At 36.2% G+C, this 16,521-nt stretch overlaps 1 protein-coding gene across 3 annotated transcripts in view; it reads left to right on the top strand.

The window, feature by feature from the left end:
- The window catches only part of LOC139965848 (putative ATP-dependent RNA helicase TDRD12), a 132,160-nt gene that overhangs the window by 66,873 nt on the left and 48,766 nt on the right, over window positions 1–16,521 (top strand). The window lies entirely within an intron of this gene.

Raw genomic sequence — 16,521 nt, 5'->3', positions numbered from 1 at the left:
TACTTAGTCGGATTGCATAAGAAGTATCATTTTTCTTTCTTTCTTCATTGATGGTGTGTGACTATTCTTGAGAGAGAGAGAGAGAGAGAGTCTGCTCAGTGATTTGTACTTAGTCGTATTGCATAAGAAGTATCATCTTTCTTTCTTTTTTCATTGATGGTGTGTGACTATTCTAGAAAGAGAGAGAGTCTGCTCAGTGATTTGTACTTAGTCGTATTGCATAAGAAGTATCATCTTTCTTTCTTTCTTTCTTCATTGATGGTGAGTGACTATTCTTGAAAGAGAGAGAGTCTGCTCAGTGATTTGTACTTAGTCGTATTGCATAAGAAGTATCATTTTTCTTTCTTCATTGATGGTGAGTGACTATTCTTGAGAGAGAGAGAGTCTGCTCAGTGATTTGTACTTAGTCGTATTGCATAAGAAGTATCATCTTTCTTCATTGATGGTGTGTGACTATTCTTGAGAGAGAGAGAGTCTGCTCAGTGATTTGAACTTAGTCGTATTGCATAAGAAGTATCATCTTTCTTTCTTTCTTCATTGATGGTGTGTGACTATTCTTGAAAGAGAGAGAGAGTCTGCTCAGTGATTTGTATTTAGTCGTATTGCATAAGAAGTATCATCTTTCTTTCTTCATTGATGGTGTGTGACTATTCTTGAAAGAGAGAGAGTCTGCTCAGTGATTTGTACTTAGTCGTATTGCATAAGAAGTATCATCTTTCTTTCTTTCTTCATTGATGGTGTGTGACTATTCTTGAAAGAGAGAGAGTCTGCTCAGTGATTTGTACTTAGTCGTATTGCACAAGAAGTATCATCTTGCTTTCTTTCTTCATTGATGGTGTGTGACTATTCTTGAAAGAGAGAGAGAGAGTCTGCTCAGTGATTTGTACTTAGTCGTATTGCATTAGAAGTATCATCTTTCTTTCTTTCTTCATTGATGGTGTGTGACTATTCTTGAGAGAGAGAGAGAGAGTCTGCTCAGTGATTTGTACTTAGTCGTATTGCACAAGAAGTATCATCTTTCTTTCTTCATTGATGGTGAGTGACTATTCTTGAGAGAGAGAGAGTCTGCTTCTTACTTAGTCGGATTGCATAAGAAGTATCATTTTTCTTTCTTTCTTCATTGATGGTGTGTGACTATTCTTGAGAGAGAGAGAGAGAGTCTGCTCAGTGATTTGTACTTAGTCGTATTGCACAAGAAGTATCATCTTTCTTTCTTCATTGATGGTGAGTGACTATTCTTGAGAGAGAGAGAGTCTGCTTCTTACTTAGTCGGATTGCATAAGAAGTATCATTTTTCTTTCTTTCTTCATTGATGGTGTGTGACTATTCTTGAGAGAGAGAGAGAGAGAGAGTCTGCTCAGTGATTTGTACTTAGTCGTATTGCATAAGAAGTATCATCTTTCTTTCTTTTTTCATTGATGGTGTGTGACTATTCTAGAAAGAGAGAGAGTCTGCTCAGTGATTTGTACTTAGTCGTATTGCATAAGAAGTATCATCTTTCTTTCTTTCTTTCTTCATTGATGGTGAGTGACTATTCTTGAAAGAGAGAGAGTCTGCTCATTGATTTGTACTTAGTCGTATTGCATAAGAAGTATCATTTTTCTTTCTTCATTGATGGTGAGTGACTATTCTTGAGAGAGAGAGAGTCTGCTCAGTGATTTGAACTTAGTCGTATTGCATAAGAAGTATCATCTTTCTTTCTTCATTGATGGTGTGTGACTATTCTTGAAAGAGAGAGAGAGTCTGCTCAGTGATTTGTATTTAGTCGTATTGCATAAGAAGTATCATCTTTCTTTCTTCATTGATGGTGTGTGACTATTCTTGAAAGAGAGAGAGTCTGCTCAGTGATTTGTACTTAGTCGTATTGCATAAGAAGTATCATCTTTCTTTCTTTCTTCATTGATGGTGTGTGACTATTCTTGAAAGAGAGAGAGTCTGCTCAGTGATTTGTACTTAGTCGTATTGCACAAGAAGTATCATCTTGCTTTCTTTCTTCATTGATGGTGTGTGACTATTCTTGAAAGAGAGAGAGAGAGTCTGCTCAGTGATTTGTACTTAGTCGTATTGCATTAGAAGTATCATCTTTCTTTCTTTCTTCATTGATGGTGTGTGACTATTCTTGAGAGAGAGAGAGAGAGTCTGCTCAGTGATTTGTACTTAGTCGTATTGCACAAGAAGTATCATCTTTCTTTCTTCATTGATGGTGAGTGACTATTCTTGAGAGAGAGAGAGTCTGCTTCTTACTTAGTCGGATTGCATAAGAAGTATCATTTTTCTTTCTTTCTTCATTGATGGTGTGTGACTATTCTTGAGAGAGAGAGAGAGAGAGAGTCTGCTCAGTGATTTGTACTTAGTCGTATTGCATAAGAAGTATCATCTTTCTTTCTTTTTTCATTGATGGTGTGTGACTATTCTAGAAAGAGAGAGAGTCTGCTCAGTGATTTGTACTTAGTCGTATTGCATAAGAAGTATCATCTTTCTTTCTTTCTTTCTTCATTGATGGTGAGTGACTATTCTTGAAAGAGAGAGAGTCTGCTCAGTGATTTGTACTTAGTCGTATTGCATAAGAAGTATCATTTTTCTTTCTTCATTGATGGTGAGTGACTATTCTTGAGAGAGAGAGAGTCTGCTCAGTGATTTGTACTTAGTCGTATTGCATAAGAAGTATCATCTTTCTTCATTGATGGTGTGTGACTATTCTTGAGAGAGAGAGAGTCTGCTCAGTGATTTGAACTTAGTCGTATTGCATAAGAAGTATCATCTTTCTTTCTTTCTTCATTGATGGTGTGTGACTATTCTTGAAAGAGAGAGAGAGTCTGCTCAGTGATTTGTATTTAGTCGTATTGCATAAGAAGTATCATCTTTCTTTCTTCATTGATGGTGTGTGACTATTCTTGAAAGAGAGAGAGTCTGCTCAGTGATTTGTACTTAGTCGTATTGCATAAGAAGTATCATCTTTCTTTCTTTCTTCATTGATGGTGTGTGACTATTCTTGAAAGAGAGAGAGTCTGCTCAGTGATTTGTACTTAGTCGTATTGCACAAGAAGTATCATCTTGCTTTCTTTCTTCATTGATGGTGTGTGACTATTCTTGAAAGAGAGAGAGAGAGTCTGCTCAGTGATTTGTACTTAGTCGTATTGCATTAGAAGTATCATCTTTCTTTCTTTCTTCATTGATGGTGTGTGACTATTCTTGAGAGAGAGAGAGAGAGTCTGCTCAGTGATTTGTACTTAGTCGTATTGCACAAGAAGTATCATCTTTCTTTCTTCATTGATGGTGAGTGACTATTCTTGAGAGAGAGAGAGTCTGCTTCTTACTTAGTCGGATTGCATAAGAAGTATCATTTTTCTTTCTTTCTTCATTGATGGTGTGTGACTATTCTTGAGAGAGAGAGAGAGAGAGAGTCTGCTCAGTGATTTGTACTTAGTCGTATTGCATAAGAAGTATCATCTTTCTTTCTTTTTTCATTGATGGTGTGTGACTATTCTAGAAAGAGAGAGAGTCTGCTCAGTGATTTGTACTTAGTCGTATTGCATAAGAAGTATCATCTTTCTTTCTTTCTTTCTTCATTGATGGTGAGTGACTATTCTTGAAAGAGAGAGAGTCTGCTCAGTGATTTGTACTTAGTCGTATTGCATAAGAAGTATCATTTTTCTTTCTTCATTGATGGTGAGTGACTATTCTTGAGAGAGAGAGAGTCTGCTCAGTGATTTGTACTTAGTCGTATTGCATAAGAAGTATCATCTTTCTTCATTGATGGTGTGTGACTATTCTTGAGAGAGAGAGAGTCTGCTCAGTGATTTGTATTTAGTCGTATTGCATAAGAAGTATCATCTTTCTTTCTTCATGGATGGTGTGTGACTATTCTTGAAAGACAGAGAGTCTGCTCAGTGATTTGAACTTAGTCGTATTGCATAAGAAGTATCATCTTTCTTTCTTTCTTCATTGATGGTGTGTGACTATTCTTGAAAGAGACAGAGAGTCTGCTCAGTGATTTGTATTTAGTCGTATTGCATAAGAAGTATCATCTTTCTTTCTTCATTGATGGTGTGTGACTATTCTTGAAAGAGAGAGAGTCTGCTCAGTGATTTGTACTTAGTCGTATTGCATAAGAAGTATCATCTTTCTTTCTTTCTTCATTGATGGTGTGTGACTATTCTTGAGAGAGAGAGAGAAAGTCTGCTCAGTGATTTGTACTTAGTCGTATTGCATAAGAAGTATCATCTTTCTTTCTTTCTTCATTGATGGTGTGTGACTATTCTTGAAAGAGAGAGAGTCTGCTCAGTGATTTGTACTTAGTCGTATTGCACAAGAAGTATCATCTTGCTTTCTTTCTTCATTGATGGTGTGTGACTATTCTTGAAAGAGAGAGAGAGAGTCTGCTCAGTGATTTGTACTTAGTCGTATTGCATAAGAAGTATCATCTTTCTTTCTTCATTGATGGTGTGTGACTATTCTTGAGAGAGAGAGTCTGCTCAGTGCTTCGTACTTAGTCGTATTGCATAAGAAGTATCATCTTTCTTTCTTTCTTCATTGATGGTGTGTGACTATTCTTTGAAGAGAGAGAGAGAGTCTGCCCAGTGATTTGTATTTAGTCGTATTACATAAGAAGTATCATTTTCTTTCTTTCTTCATTGATGGTGTGTGACTATTCTTGAGAGAGAGAGTCTGCTCAGTGCTTTGTACTTAGTCGTATTGCATAAGAAGTATCATCTTTCTTTCTTCATTGATGGTGTGTGACTATTCTTGAGAGAGAGAGAGAGTCTGCTCAGTGATTTGTATTTAGTCGTATTGCATAAGAAGTATCATCCTTCTTTCTTCATTGATGGTGAGTGACTATTCTTGAGAGAGAGAATCTGCTCAGTGCTTCTTATTTAGTCGTATTACACAAGAAGTATCATTTTCTTTCGTTCTTCATTGATGGTGAGTGACTATTCTTGAAAGAGAGAGAGCTGCTCAGTGATTTGTACTTAGTCGTATTGCATAAGAAGTATCATCTTTCTTTCTTCATTGATGGTGTGTGACTATTCTTGAAAGAGAGAGAGTCTGCTCAGTGATTTATACTTAGTTGTATTGCATAAGAAGTATCATTTTCTTTCTTTCTTCATTGATGGTGAGTGACTATTCTTGAAAGAGAGAAAGTCTGCTCAGTGATTTGTATTTAGTCGTACTGCATAAGAAGTATCATCTTTCTTTCTTCATTGATGGTGAGTGACTATTCTTGAGAGAGAGAGAGTCTGCTCAGTGCTTTGTACTTATTCGTATTACACAAGAAGTATCATTTTCTTTCTTTTATCATTGATGGTGTGTGACTATTCTTGAAAGAGAGAGAGTCTGCTCAGTGCTTCGTACTTAGTCGTATTGCATAAGAAGTATCATCTTTCTTTCTTTCTTCATTGATGGTGAGTGACTATTCTTGAAAGAGAGAAAGTCTGCTCAGTGATTTGTATTTAGTCGTATTGCATAAGAAGTATCATCTTTCTTTCTTCATTGATGGTGAGTGACTATTCTTGAGAGAGAGAGTCTGCTCAGTGCTTTGTACTTAGTCGTATTACACAAGAAGTATCATTTTCTTTCTTTCTTCATTGATGGTGTGTGACTATTCTTGAAAGAGAGAGAGAGAGTCTGCTCAGTGATTTGTTCTTAGTCGTATTGCATAAGAAGTATCATCTTTCTTTCTTCATTGATGGTGAGTGACTATTCTTGAGAAAGAGAGAGAGTCTGCTCAGTGCTTCGTACTTAGTCGTATTGCACAAGAAGTATCATCTTTCTTTCTTTCTTCATTGATGGTGTGTGACTATTCTTGAAAGAGACAGAGAGAGTCTGCTCAGTGATTTGTACTTAGTCATATTGCATAAGAAGTATCATCTTTCTTTCTTCATTGATGGTGAGTGACTATTCTTGAGAGAGAGAGAGTCTGCTCAGTGATTTGTACTTAGTCATATTGCACAAGAAGTATCATCTTTCTTTCTCTCTTCATTGATGGTGTGTGACTATTCTTGAAAGAGAGAGAGTCTGCTCAGTGATTTGTACTTAGTCATATTGCACAAGAAGTATCATCTTTCTTTCTTTCTTCATTGATGGTGTGTGACTATTCTTGAAAGAGAGAGAGTCTGTTCAGTGATTTGTATTTAGTCGTATTGCATAAGAAGTATCATCTTTCTTTCTTCATTGATGGTGTGTGACTATTCTTGAAAGAGAGAGAGTCTGCTCAGTGATTTGTACTTAGTCGTATTGCATAAGAAGTATCATCTTTCTTTCTTTCTTCATTGATGGTGTGTGACTATTCTAGAAAGAGAGAGAGTCTGCTCAGTGATTTGTACTTAGTCGTATTGCATAAGAAGTATCATCTTTCTTTCTTTCTTCATTGATGGTGAGTGACTATTCTTGAAAGAGAGAGAGTCTGCTCAGTGATTTGTACTTAGTCGTATTGCATAAGAAGTATCATTTTTCTTTCTTCATTGATGGTGAGTGACTATTCTTGAGAAAGAGAGAGAGTCTGCTCAGTGCTTCGTACTTAGTCGTATTGCACAAGAAGTATCATCTTTCTTTCTTTCTTCATTGATGGTGTGTGACTATTCTTGAAAGAGACAGAGAGAGTCTGCTCAGTGATTTGTACTTAGTCATATTGCATAAGAAGTATCATCTTTCTTTCTTCATTGATGGTGAGTGACTATTCTTGAGAGAGAGAGAGTCTGCTCAGTGATTTGTACTTAGTCATATTGCACAAGAAGTATCATCTTTCTTTCTCTCTTCATTGATGGTGAGTGACTATTCTTGAAAGAGAGAGAGTCTGCTCAGTGATTTGTACTTAGTCATATTGCACAAGAAGTATCATCTTTCTTTCTTTCTTCATTGATGGTGTGTGACTATTCTTGAAAGAGAGAGAGTCTGTTCAGTGATTTGTATTTAGTCGTATTGCATAAGAAGTATCATCTTTCTTTCTTCATTGATGGTGTGTGACTATTCTTGAAAGAGAGAGAGTCTGCTCAGTGATTTGTACTTAGTCGTATTGCATAAGAAGTATCATCTTTCTTTCTTTCTTCATTGATGGTGTGTGACTATTCTAGAAAGAGAGAGAGTCTGCTCAGTGATTTGTACTTAGTCGTATTGCATAAGAAGTATCATCTTTCTTTCTTTCTTCATTGATGGTGAGTGACTTTTCTTGAAAGAGAGAGAGTCTGCTCAGTGATTTGTACTTAGTCGTATTGCATAAGAAGTATCATTTTTCTTTCTTCATTGATGGTGAGTGACTATTCTTGAAAGAGAGAGAGTCTGCTCAGTGATTTGTACTTAGTCGTATTGCATAAGAAGTATCATCTTTCTTTCTTTCTTCATTGATGGTGAGTGACTATTCTTGAGAGAGAGAGTCTGCTCAGTGATTTGTACTTAGTCATATTGCATAAGAAGTATCATCTTTCTTTCTTTCTTCATTGATGGTGAGTGACTATTCTTGAAAGAGAGAGAGTCTGCTCAGTGATTTGTACTTAGTCGTATTGCACAAGAAGTATCATCTTTCTTTCTTCATTGATGGTGAGTGACTATTCTTGAGAGAGAGAGAGTCTGCTTCTTACTTAGTCGTATTGCATAAGAAGTATCATTTTTCTTTCTTTCTTCATTGATGGTGTGTGACTATTCTTGAGAGAGAGAGAGAGTCTGCTCAGTGATTTGTACTTAGTCGTATTGCACAAGAAGTATCATCTTTCTTTCTTCATTGATGGTGAGTGACTATTCTTGAGAGAGAGAGAGTCTGCTTCTTACTTAGTCGGATTGCATAAGAAGTATCAATTTTCTTTCTTTCTTCATTGATGGTGTGTGACTATTCTTGAGAGAGAGAGAAAGAGAGAGTCTGCTCAGTGATTTGTACTTAGTTGTATTGCATAAGAAGTATCATCTTTCTTTCTTTTTTCATTGATGGTGTGTGACTATTCTTGAAAGAGAGAGAGTCTGTTCAGTGATTTGTATTTAGTCGTATTGCATAAGAAGTATCATCTTTCTTTCTTCATTGATGGTGTGTGACTATTCTTGAAAGAGAGAGAGTCTGCTCAGTGATTTGTACTTAGTCGTATTGCATAAGAAGTATCATCTTTCTTTCTTTCTTCATTGATGGTGAGTGACTATTCTTGAAAGAGAGAGAGTCTGCTCAGTGATTTGTACTTAGTCGTATTACACAAGAAGTATCATTTTCTTTCTTTCTTCATTGATGGTGTGTGACTATTCTTGAAAGAGAGAGAAAGAGTCTGCTCAGTGATTTGTACTTAGTCGTATTGCATAAGAAGTATCATTTTCTTTCTTTCTTCATTGATGGTGAGTGACTATTCTTGAAAGAGAGAGAGTCTGCTCAGTGCTTCGTACTTAGTCGTATTGCATAAGAAGTATCATCTTTCTTTCTTCATTGATGGTGAGTGACTATTCTTGAAAGAGAGAAAGTCTGCTCAGTGATTTGTATTTAGTCGTATTGCATAAGAAGTATCATCTTTCTTTCTTCATTGATGGTGAGTGACTATTCTTGAGAGAGAGAGTCTGCTCAGTGCTTTGTACTTAGTCGTATTACACAAGAAGTATCATTTTCTTTCTTTCTTCATTGATTGTGTGTGACTATTCTTGAAAGAGAGAGAGAGAGTCTGCTCAGTGATTTGTTCTTAGTCGTATTGCATAAGAAGTATCATCTTTCTTTCTTCATTGATGGTGAGTGACTATTCTTGAAAGAGAGAGAGTCTGCTCAGTGCTTCGTACTTAGTCGTATTGCACAAGAAGTATCATCTTTCTTTCTTTCTTCATTGATGGTGTGTGACTATTCTTGAAAGAGAGAGAGAGAGTCTGCTCAGTGATTTGTACTTAGTCATATTGCATAAGAAGTATCATCTTTCTTTCTTCATTGATGGTGAGTGACTATTCTTGAGAGAGAGTCTGCTCAGTGATTTGTACTTAGTCATATTGCACAAGAAGTATCATCTTTCTTTCTTTCTTCATTGATGGTGAGTGACTATTCTTGAGAGAGAGAGAGTCTGCTCAGTGATTTGTACTTAGTCATATTGCATAAGAAGTATCATCTTTCTTTCTCTCTTCATTGATGGTGAGTGACTATTCTTGAAAGAGAGAGAGTCTGCTCAGTGATTTGTACTTAGTCATATTGCACAAGAAGTATCATCTTTCTTTCTCTCTTCATTGATGGTGAGTGACTATTCTTGAAAGAGAGAGAGTCTGCTCAGTAATTTGTACTTAGTCATATTGCACAAGAAGTATCATCTTTCTTTCTTTCTTCATTGATGGTGTGTGACTATTCTTGAAAGAGAGAGAGTCTGTTCAGTGATTTGTATTTAGTCGTATTGCATAAGAAGTATCATCTTTCTTTCTTCATTGATGGTGTGTGACTATTCTTGAAAGAGAGAGAGTCTGCTCAGTGATTTGTACTTAGTCGTATTGCATAAGAAGTATCATCTTTCTTTCTTTCTTCAATGATGGTGTGTGACTATTCTAGAAAGAGAGAGAGTCTGCTCAGTGATTTGTACTTAGTCGTATTGCATAAGAAGTATCATCTTTCTTTCTTTCTTTCTTCATTGATGGTGAGTGACTATTCTTGAAAGAGAGAGAGTCTGCTCAGTGATTTGTACTTAGTCGTATTGCATAAGAAGTATCATTTATCTTTCTTCATTGATGGTGAGTGACTATTCTTGAAAGAGAGAGAGTCTGCTCAGTGATTTGTACTTAGTCGTATTGCATAAGAAGTATCATCTTTCTTTCTTTCTTCATTGATGGTGAGTGACTATTCTTGAGAGAGAGAGTCTGCTCAGTGATTTGTACTTAGTCATATTGCATAAGAAGTATCATCTTTCTTTCTTTCTTCATTGATGGTGAGTGACTATTCTTGAAAGAGAGAGAGTCTGCTCAGTGATTTGTACTTAGTCGTATTGCACAAGAAGTATCATCTTTCTTTCTTCATTGATGGTGAGTGACTATTCTTGAGAGAGAGAGAGTCTGCTTCTTACTTAGTCGTATTGCATAAGAAGTATCATTTTTCTTTCTTTCTTCATTGATGGTGTGTGACTATTCTTGAGAGAGAGAGAGAGAGTCTGCTCAGTGATTTGTACTTAGTCGTATTGCACAAGAAGTATCATCTTTCTTTCTTCATTGATGGTGAGTGACTATTCTTGAGAGAGAGAGAGTCTGCTTCTTACTTAGTCGGATTGCATAAGAAGTATCAATTTTCTTTCTTTCTTCATTGATGGTGTGTGACTATTCTTGAGAGAGAGAGAAAGAGAGAGTCTGCTCAGTGATTTGTACTTAGTCGTATTGCATAAGAAGTATCATCTTTCTTTCTTTTTTCATTGATGGTGTGTGACTATTCTAGAAAGAGAGAGAGTCTGCTCAGTGATTTGTACTTAGTCGTATTGCATAAGAAGTATCATCTTTCTTTCTTTCTTTCTTCATTGATGGTGAGTGACTATTCTTGAAAGAGAGAGAGTCTGCTCAGTGATTTGTACTTAGTCGTATTACACAAGAAGTATCATTTTCTTTCTTTCTTCATTGATGGTGTGTGACTATTCTTGAAAGAGAGAGAAAGAGTCTGCTCAGTGATTTGTACTTAGTCGTATTGCACAAGAAGTATCATCTTTCTTTCTTCATTGATGGTGAGTGACTATTCTTGAGAGAGAGAGTCTGCTCAGTGCTTTGTACTTAGTCGTATTACACAAGAAGTATCATTTTCTTTCTTTCTTCATTGATGGTGTGTGACTATTCTTGAAAGAGAGAGAGAGAGTCTGCTCAGTGATTTGTTCTTAGTCGTATTGCATAAGAAGTATCATCTTTCTTTCTTCATTGATGGTGACTATTCTTGAGAATGAGAGAGAGTCTGCTCAGTGCTTCGTACTTAGTCGTATTGCACAAGAAGTATCATCTTTCTTTCTTTCTTCATTGATGGTGTGTGACTATTCTTGAAAGAGACAGAGAGAGTCTGCTCAGTGATTTGTACTTAGTCATATTGCATAAGAAGTATCATCTTTCTTTCTTCATTGATGGTGAGTGACTATTCTTGAGAGAGAGAGAGTCTGCTCAGTGATTTGTACTTAGTCGTATTGCATAAGAAGTATCATCTTTCTTTCTTCATTGATGGTGTGTGACTATTCTTGAAAGAGAGAGAGTCTGCTCAGTGATTTGTACTTAGTCGTATTGCATAAGAAGTATCATCTTTCTTTCTTCATTGATGGTGTGTGACTATTCTAGAAAGAGAGAGAGTCTGCTCAGTGATTTGTACTTAGTCGTATTGCATAAGAAGTATCATCTTTCTTTCTTTCTTTCTTCATTGATGGTGAGTGACTATTCTTGAAAGAGAGAGAGTCTGCTCAGTGATTTGTACTTAGTCGTATTGCATAAGAAGTATCATTTTTCTTTCTTCATTGATGGTGAGTGACTATTCTTGAAAGAGAGAGAGTCTGCTCAGTGATTTGTACTTAGTCGTATTGCATAAGAAGTATCATCTTTCTTTCTTTCTTCATTGATGGTGAGTGACTATTCTTGAGAGAGAGAGTCTGCTCAGTGATTTGTACTTAGTCATATTGCATAAGAAGTATCATCTTTCTTTCTTCATTGATGGTGTGTGACTATTCTTGAGAGAGAGAGAGAGAGTCTGCTCAGTGATTTGTACTTAGTCGTATTGCACAAGAAGTATCATCTTTCTTTCTTCATTGATGGTGAGTGACTATTCTTGAGAGAGAGAGAGTCTGCTTCTTACTTAGTCGGATTGCATAAGAAGTATCAATTTTCTTTCTTTCTTCATTGATGGTGTGTGACTATTCTTGAGAGAGAGAGAGGTGGAGAGTCTGCTCAGTGATTTGTACTTAGTCGTATTGCATAAGAAGTATCATCTTTCTTTTTTCATTGATGGTGTGTGACTATTCTAGAAAGAGAGAGAGTCTGCTCAGTGATTTGTACTTAGTCGTATTGCATAAGAAGTATCATCTTTCTTTCTTTCTTTCTTCATTGATGGTGAGTGACTATTCTTGAAAGAGAGAGAGTCTGCTCAGTGATTTGTACTTAGTCGTATTGCATAAGAAGTATCATTTTTCTTTCTTCATTGATGGTGAGTGACTATTCTTGAGAGAGAGAGAGTCTGCTCAGTGATTTGTACTTAGTCGTATTGCATAAGAAGTATCATCTTTCTTTCTTCATTGATGGTGTGTGACTATTCTTGAGAGAGAGAGAGAGTCTGCTCAGTGATTTGTATTTAGTCGTATTGCATAAGAAGTATCATCTTTCTTTCTTCATTGATGGTGTGTGACTATTCTAGAAAGAGAGAGAGTCTGCTCAGTGATTTGAACTTAGTCGTATTGCATAAGAAGTATCATCTTTCTTTCTTTCTTCATTGATGGTGTGTGACTATTCTTGAAAGAGAGAGAGTCTGTTCAGTGATTTGTATTTAGTCGTATTGCATAAGAAGTATCATCTTTCTTTCTTCATTGATGGTGTGTGACTATTCTTGAAAGAGAGAGAGTCTGCTCAGTGATTTTTACTTAGTCGTATTGCATAAGAAGTATCATCTTTCTTTCTTTCTTCATTGATGGTGTGTGACTATTCTAGAAAGAGAGAGAGTCTGCTCAGTGATTTGTACTTAGTCGTATTGCATAAGAAGTATCATCTTTCTTTCTTTCTTTCTTCATTGATGGTGAGTGACTATTCTTGAAAGAGAGAGAGTCTGCTCAGTGATTTGTACTTAGTCGTATTGCATAAGAAGTATCATTTTTCTTTCTTCATTGATGGTGAGTGACTATTCTTGAAAGAGAGAGAGTCTGCTCAGTGATTTGTACTTAGTCGTATTGCATAAGAAGTATCATCTTTCTTTCTTTCTTCATTGATGGTGAGTGACTATTCTTGAGAGAGAGAGTCTGCTCAGTGATTTGTACTTAGTCATATTGCATAAGAAGTATCATCTTTCTTTCTTTCTTCATTGATGGTGAGTGACTATTCTTGAAAGAGAGAGAGTCTGCTCAGTGATTTGTACTTAGTCGTATTGCACAAGAAGTATCATCTTTCTTTCTTCATTGATGGTGAGTGACTATTCTTGAGAGAGAGAGAGTCTGCTTCTTACTTAGTCGTATTGCATAAGAAGTATCATTTTTCTTTCTTTCTTCATTGATGGTGTGTGACTATTCTTGAGAGAGAGAGAGAGAGTCTGCTCAGTGATTTGTACTTAGTCGTATTGCACAAGAAGTATCATCTTTCTTTCTTCATTGATGGTGAGTGACTATTCTTGAGAGAGAGAGAGTCTGCTTCTTACTTAGTCGTATTGCATAAGAAGTATCATTTTTCTTTCTTTCTTCATTGATGGTGTGTGACTATTCTTGAGAGAGAGAGAGAGAGTCTGCTCAGTGATTTGTACTTAGTCGTATTGCACAAGAAGTATCATCTTTCTTTCTTCATTGATGGTGAGTGACTATTCTTGAGAGAGAGAGAGTCTGCTTCTTACTTAGTCGGATTGCATAAGAAGTATCATTTTTCTTTCTTTCTTCATTGATGGTGTGTGACTATTCTTGAGAGAGAGAGAGAGAGAGAGTCTGCTCAGTGATTTGTACTTAGTCGTATTGCATAAGAAGTATCATCTTTCTTTCTTTTTTCATTGATGGTGTGTGACTATTCTAGAAAGAGAGAGAGTCTGCTCAGTGATTTGTACTTAGTCGTATTGCATAAGAAGTATCATCTTTCTTTCTTCATTGATGGTGAGTGACTATTCTTGAAAGAGAGAGAGTCTGCTCAGTGATTTGTACTTAGTCGTATTGCATAAGAAGTATCATTTTTCTTTCTTCATTGATGGTGAGTGACTATTCTTGAGAGAGAGAGAGTCTGCTCAGTGATTTGTACTTAGTCGTATTGCATAAGAAGTATCATCTTTCTTTCTTCATTGATGGTGTGTGACTATTCTTGAGAGAGAGAGAGTCTGCTCAGTGATTTGTATTTAGTCGTATTGCATAAGAAGTATCATCTTTCTTTCTTCATTGATGGTGAGTGACTATTCTTGAAAGACAGAGAGTCTGCTCAGTGATTTGAACTTAGTCGTATTGCATAAGAAGTATCATCTTTCTTTCTTTCTTCATTGATGGTGTGTGACTATTCTTGAAAGAGAGAGAGAGTCTGCTCAGTGATTTGTATTTAGTCGTATTGCATAAGAAGTATCATCTCTCTTTCTTCATTGATGGTGTGTGACTATTCTTGAAAGAGAGAGAGTCTGCTCAGTGATTTGTACTTAGTCGTATTGCATAAGAAGTATCATCTTTCTTTCTTTCTTCATTGATGGTGTGTGACTATTCTTGAAAGAGAGAGAGTCTGCTCAATGATTTGTACTTAGTCGTATTGCACAAGAAGTATCATCTTGCTTTCTTTCTTCATTGATGGTGTGTGACTATTCTTGAGAGAGAGAGAGAAAGTCTGCTCAGTGATTTGTACTTAGTCGTACTGCATAAGAAGTATCATCTTTCTTTCTTTCTTCATTGATGGTGTGTGACTATTCTTGAAAGAGAGAGAGTCTGCTCAGTGATTTGTACTTAGTCGTATTGCACAAGAAGTATCATCTTGCTTTCTTTCTTCATTGATGGTGTGTGACTATTCTTGAGAGAGAGAGAAAGTCTGCTCAGTGATTTGTACTTAGTCGTATTGCATAAGAAGTATCATCTTTCTTTCTTTCTTCATTGATGGTGTGTGACTATTCTTGAGAGAGAGAGTCTGCTCAGTGCTTCGTACTTAGTCGTATTGCATAAGAAGTATCATCTTTCTTTCTTTCTTCATTGATGGTGTGTGACTATTCTTGAGAGAGAGAGTCTGCTCAGTGATTTGTATTTAGTCGTATTGCATAAGAAGTATCATCTTTCTTTCTTTCTTCATTGATGGTGTGTGACTATTCTTGAAAGAGAGAAAGTCTGCTCAGTGATTTGTATTTAGTCATATTGCATAAGAAGTATCATCTTTCTTTCTTCATTGATGGTGAGTGACTATTCTTGAGAGAGAGAGTCTGCTCAGTGATTTGTATTTAGTCGTATTGCATAAGAAGTATCATTTTCTTTCTTTCTTCATTGATGGTGTGTGACTATTCTTTGAAGAGAGAGAGAGAGTCTGCCCAGTGATTTGTATTTAGTCGTATTACATAAGAAGTATCATTTTCTTTCTTTCTTCATTGATGGTGTGTGACTATTCTTGAGAGAGAGAGTCTGCTCAGTGCTTTGTACTTAGTCGTATTGCATAAGAAGTATCATCTTTCTTTCTTCATTGATGGTGTGTGACTATTCTTGAGAGAGAGAGAGAGTCTGCTCAGTGATTTGTATTTAGTCGTATTGCATAAGAAGTATCATCCTTCTTTATTCATTGATGGTGAGTGACTATTCTTGAGAGAGAGAATCTGCTCAGTGCTTCTTACTTAGTCGTATTACACAAGAAGTATCATTTTCTTTCTTTCTTCATTGATGGTGAGTGACTATTCTTGAAAGAGAGAGAGTCTGCTCAGTGATTTGTACTTAGTCGTATTGCATAAGAAGTATCATCTTTCTTTCTTCATTGATGGTGTGTGACTATTCTTGAAAGAGAGAGAGTCTGCTCAGTGATTTATACTTAGTTGTATTGCATAAGAAGTATCATTTTCTTTCTTTCTTCATTGATGGTGTGTGACTATTCTTGAGAGAGAGAGAAAGTCTGCTCAGTGATTTGTATTTAGTCGTACTGCATAAGAAGTATCATCTTTCTTTCTTCATTGATGGTGAGTGACTATTCTTGAGAGAGAGAGTCTGCTCAGTGCTTTGTACTTAGTCGTATTACACAAGAAGTATCATTTTCTTTCTTTCTTCATTGATGATGTGTGACTATTCTTGAAAGAGAGAGGGAGTCTGCTCAGTGATTTGTACTTAGTCGTATTGCATAAGAAGTATCATTTTCTTTCTTTCTTCATTGATGGTGAGTGACTATTCTTGAAAGAGAGAGAGTCTGCTCAGTGCTTCGTACTTAGTCGTATTGCATAAGAAGTATCATCTTTCTTTCTTCATTGATGGTGAGTGACTATTCTTGAAAGAGAGAAAGTCTGCTCAGTGATTTGTATTTAGTCGTATTGCATAAGAAGTATCATCTTTCTTTCTTCATTGATGGTGAGTGACTATTCTTGAGAGAGAGAGTCTGCTCAGTGCTTTGTACTTAGTCGTATTACACAAGAAGTATCATTTTCTTTCTTTCTTCATTGATTGTGTGTGACTATTCTTGAAAGAGAGAGAGAGAGTCTGCTCAGTGATTTGTTCTTAGTCGTATTGCATAAGAAGTATCATCTTTCTTTCTTCATTGATGGTGAGTGACTATTCTTGAAAGAGAGAGAGTCTGCTCAGTGCTTCGTACTTAGTCGTATTGCACAAGAAGTATCATCTTTCTTTCTTTCTTCATTGATGGTGTGTGACTATTCTTGAAAGAGAGAGAGAGAGTCTGCTCAGTGATTTGTACTTAGTCATATTGCATAAGAAGTATCATCTTTCTTTCTTCATTGATGGTGAGTGACTATTC

Source organism: Apostichopus japonicus, chromosome 3 (genome assembly GCF_037975245.1).
Source record: "Apostichopus japonicus isolate 1M-3 chromosome 3, ASM3797524v1, whole genome shotgun sequence".
Taxonomy (NCBI): Eukaryota; Metazoa; Echinodermata; class Holothuroidea; order Aspidochirotida; family Stichopodidae; genus Apostichopus; species Apostichopus japonicus.
The sequence above is the reverse complement of the archived record's forward strand: the minus strand, read 5'-3'. Positions and strand labels throughout refer to the sequence as shown.